Raw genomic sequence first — 4,826 nt, 5'->3', positions numbered from 1 at the left:
TGGCGAAAGAAGAAGCAATTGAGAGAGGAGGGAGGTGCCAGCCTCCTTTTTTAAAAATGACATTTTATTTTATTTTAGAGAGGTGGAGTACAAGTAAGGATAAACTGCACAAGTAGGCTGCATGAAGGTGACGTTTGGGCCTCCAACTGGCCCTCACTCCACCTGGGACAGGACTGGGTACACTTTGTTTTGTTACGTGTTCCCCACCCCCTTCTGGTAGTGTCCAGTGACTACGGGTCCCTCCCTTGTGCTAATGTGATCCCACATTATGAGTGAGAACACATATTCAGTTCTTTGTTTCTGTAATAGATCACTAAGTATGATGGCCTCCCACTCCATCCAACTTGCCACGAAGTCCATGATTTTGCCAATATTTTTTTAACAATCCACTATTAAGAAAAATTAAATTAGAGTAAGAACTCACTCATCACCACAAAGATGTCACCAAGCCATCCATGCAAGATCAGCTGCCATGACCCAAGTACCTTCCTTTAAGCCCCACGTCCAACACTGGAGACCAAACTTCAGCGTGAGCTTTGGAGGAGATGAATATCCAAATAATAACACCACTCTGAATGTGCTTGATCTAGTTTGATCTCGGAAGCTAAGCAGAGCTGGGCCTGGTTGTAACCAACCCAGGAGAGTAACCTATATCCATCTTCTTTACAGAAAGACTCTGTGTTCCTAAACTGGGGGGTTCTGGAAACCTGTCCCTTTGGGGTCCTCACCATACTGGTCTGTGGGAAGGTCCTAATGCCAGCTCAGGACCCATGGGTCTAAGATGATTTGTCAGTCTTAGACAAATCAAGATACTTGGTCATGGAGCTCGTGCCAGTGTTGTTCTAGATAACAGGATATGTCCATTGATTTTCAGTAAACAGAATACTGGTGCTTCCATGGCAGCAGCCATTGGAAAGCAGCAGCCATGGCCCTGCATGACCCCATGGCCATGGGCCTCAACAAGGGCCACAAGGTGACCAAGAATGTGAGCAAGCCAAGACACAGCTGCCACCGCTGGCACCTGACCCAACACACCAAGTTCGTGCGGGACATGATCCCAGAGGTGTGCAGCTTCACCCGCAACAAGCGGTGCACCACGGAGCTGCTCAAGGTCTCCAAGGACAAGCGGGTGCTCAAGTTCATCAAGAAACGGGTGGGGACGCACATCCGCGCCAAGAGGAATCGCAAGGAGCTGAGCAACGTGCTGGCCGCCATAAGGAAGGCTGCAGTCAAGAAGGACTGAGCCTCCCAGCACCCAATAAAGCCTTTGCAGAATCCAAGGCTCTGCTGCCTGGGGGGAGTGGACGCCGGCAGTGCTGGAAAAGGTTTTTATTCATTAAAAAAAAAGAATACTGGTAAAGTGCATGGACTTTGGTGTTAATAAAACAAGTTTTAAATCCCTTTCTTGCCACTTACCAGCCATGTACTTGCTATTGTCAAATTGTATAACTGCTCTAAACCTCCGTTTTTTCATTAGTATATCAATGATAACCGTGCTTCCAATGATGATATATACTTAAAGAGTCTCTGTGGCATAAATGAGATAATGTTTGCCACATCTTTGGCACAGCCCCCGGCACATGGTCAGTCTTTAACAAGAGCAACGATTATGTTTTATCTGACAGCCTCCCACAATCAAATATGCATATATGCATTTGCTGGCTTCCTTTATCCTTACCAATTTAATAACCTGATATCATGTTCTCACTCATTATTATAATAGCAATCATTATTGCAATTACTGTTTGTTCACGACACCTGAAATTATAATAATTATTATTTTTATCCTGCTTTCACAAATGTCATTAATAACTACTAACCATTAGATGTCATTAATAATCTCTGATTTCATGACATTCCACCCCAGTGTTCAGGATAAACGAGTTTGTTTTATTAGTGCTAAGGGCTGGCCATAGCGAAGGATACGTCTTTCTTTTTAAGCGAAAAAGTCTCCTGGAATGCTCAAGGTGAGCTTATTCTCTATTCTGAACTAAGCACAGCAACTGACTACATTTAATATCTCACCTAAAATATCTGGAAAGACCTTGTTCTGAAAGAAAACATTCGAGGTTATGAGGCGTGTGTGAAATCATGTGCACTGGGCGGGAATCAGCCATCCGCTGCACTGTGAGGCAGTACTCTAGAAGAAATAACGGGGTTGGTTGATTGGTTTTAAAGCTACATGAAATATCAGCTCTTTGTAGTAAACACCCCATAATGATGCATGAGGATATAAGTATATAAGCTAAGTCTCATTTAACTTCCATATTTTTCCAAATTATTTTATTTACTGGGGTTTTGCTAAAATTAAATTATAGCATGTAGGATAGAAACAAGAACATGAGACTTCAGCTTCAAAGAAGTAAGCCTCAGTGAAATGTGGCATTACTTGATTGATGAAATGACAGGGATTTTAGAGTGACGAATGAGGTGTGAAGGAAGGCTAGCATTCCATTTGGGTTCTAGGCTTCTGATTTTCTTCCCCCTCAAGTCCCTTGTGACTCTCTTTAGCTGCAGGAGTAAAGAGATTCTGGCAACCAGCAGGTGCAGCAGAGGATGCAGCGTGGGAGGGACAGAACCATGGGGCCCTCTTTCACCTCCTCTTTGAGAGGGTGGCCATTCCCACATGTACAAAGGCAGCTGGACCCATCCCTGAAATGATTTTCTGCTCAGGCAGTTGACAGACTCCTGTTTTGCTCCCTAAAGATTGACTGTAGACTTCTCAAGGTCAGGGACTAAGTGGTGCTCAGGTTGGTATCTCCAGCACTTTGCGCAAGACCCGGTGAACAGATGGTGCCCTATAAAGATTCCTGAACAAAAAGAGAACTGTGCAGAGTGAATCCAAAAATGGGTGGGTGTGGCATGGAAATGTGCAGGGCCAAAGAGGCGAAACAGTCTGGGCTCTTTCTGGAACTATAAAACAGACTCAGGTCACCTTGGGTCATCACTCCCTTCTCCCATTTTGATTTCTGAGTGGTAGGGAGATTTTCGCTGAACCTCATAAAATTTCATCTTTGTCAGTCAAAAATGTTGAAATATCTGTAATTAAAGATTCTACCTAATAGTAGGCAGAGGGATTAAGAGTACTTACATCAGGTGCAGCGATGTGACTTTGAATTCCGACCTCTCTGCTTAGAGCCCATATGACATTGGACATGTTACATTTCTCAGTGTCCATTCCTGTGTAGAACTGCAGAGTTGTGACAATAATACTTTGACCAATTTAACTGCTGCTGCTCCTTCTCCAAGGTTTGGAGAGCTCAGACCCTGTTTTGTTCCTTTTTATCTGCTTCTATTGTCCCAAAAGTAGGCGTTGGTCACAGCCCCCATTCTGCAGTGTGTTTTCTACATGTTGTTAGTCATTATACTGTTTGCCATTTTAAAATAAGATTGACATAGAAGCTTAAAAACAGGCATTCAATTGTTTTTTTCCATTAAAATAAAAAATTTCAATAACGCAGAAAGCATTTTTTGTATTTAATTATTCAAACTAATGGGTTTTATTGTAATGAGATTTTTGAAAATCATTATGATGGGCAAAGGACTGGGGCTTAAAATATTTTCATTTACAGATATGTTCTGTTTTAATGAAACCCAGTATGCAAAAATCTAAACTCAGGTAGATTGGGAGTTTTATCCAGGCTTATATTGTTTACATTACAAAAGGGGTAGTCTGCTTTACAAAAGCATTTATTTCAGTGTTCCTTGAAACAGTGAGAACACTATGGTACACTCAGAATACAACTTGAATGATTACCCTGTTATGTACACACAGGTGTTTCCTGTCAAGCAAGGTTCACCTGAGGAAAGTATTGGGCTGAGCCAGGAATGGCTCTGAATTGCATAATCCGTCAGAGAAGAGGAATTCAGAGGAGAGATTTGAGTGACATCCTCGTACAAGGTAAGAAAGGTTCAACATTCGACTTTCAGGCTCCTATCTAATCTTGATGTGAAAGCGTCTGTCAAATGCACCATTATATCTCTTTAGCTTAAACTGAGGGGTGTTTAGCGATTAAAGTAATGGAACACGAATCAGGAGTCGTGTTTTCTGTTTCTGTCTCTTCTAGCTTCCAAGTAGATACTCTTGACGTGTTCACTCTAAAACCGGTTTCTCATTTATGAAGCAATTATTTCCATCCTGGGAGATGCAGTAAAACCTTGTTAATGTTTTTAATCGCCTATGAACTCTTCAGACTCTAAGTATCTGGCCCTGTTGCCCTCCCCAGCATGTGAAACAATTGCCAGAAAGCCCTCTTTTCTCAACATTTGTCCTCACCTTTAAAAATAAAATAAGTGGTTATAAAAACCAAATCGGCAGCAACAGAATTAAGAAACAGAAAAACTGTCACCCAAACTGTACATCAAAACTTTCCCAAACAGCTTTAGTAAATAAAACTTTAAAATCTAGCAAGTGGACAGCAACCTGTCACTAAAGCTGTTGTACAGGCTATTTTATTCAAAAGAATTTGTTAAATCCATATCAGCAAATCAGGGCCAGTTTGTGTAGTTAGTGAAAAGATAGAAATATCCTCATTATATAGAAGTGGGCAAAACACTGAATATATCTCACAATCTAAGTTGTGAGAGTTTGAAAGTAGAGTTTTGATTATTTTAGACCTATGATCTTTGAAAGTAAACACTAGTTCTAGAATTGCAGTAGAATCAGATCATTGAATTTAATCATTAAAAATACAATTACTTTACTTATCTATTAAGGGAAAGCAAACCATCTTTAAAAGAAGGGATGTGGTAGATTTGTATTCAAAGGAAAAGGAAAAAAAAAGAAACCCAGTGATGAATTAAAGCTAAGGCTTAAGTAGATAAGT

At 41.0% G+C, this 4,826-nt stretch overlaps 1 pseudogene across 1 annotated transcript; it reads left to right on the top strand.

The window, feature by feature from the left end:
• Positions 1-915: 915 nt before the first annotated feature.
• Positions 916-1,243, top strand: LOC103262548 (annotated as a pseudogene). The gene has a single exon (XR_504443.1). The product of XR_504443.1 is annotated as a 60S ribosomal protein L36 pseudogene (transcript).
• The last annotated feature ends 3,583 nt before the right edge of the window (positions 1,244-4,826 follow it).

This window comes from Carlito syrichta, unplaced genomic scaffold (assembly GCF_000164805.1).
Source record: "Carlito syrichta isolate Samal-C Ts95f unplaced genomic scaffold, Tarsius_syrichta-2.0.1 Scaffold304553, whole genome shotgun sequence".
NCBI lineage: Eukaryota > Metazoa > Chordata > Mammalia > Primates > Tarsiidae > Carlito > Carlito syrichta.
This window is presented reverse-complemented; position numbering and strand designations above follow the sequence as displayed.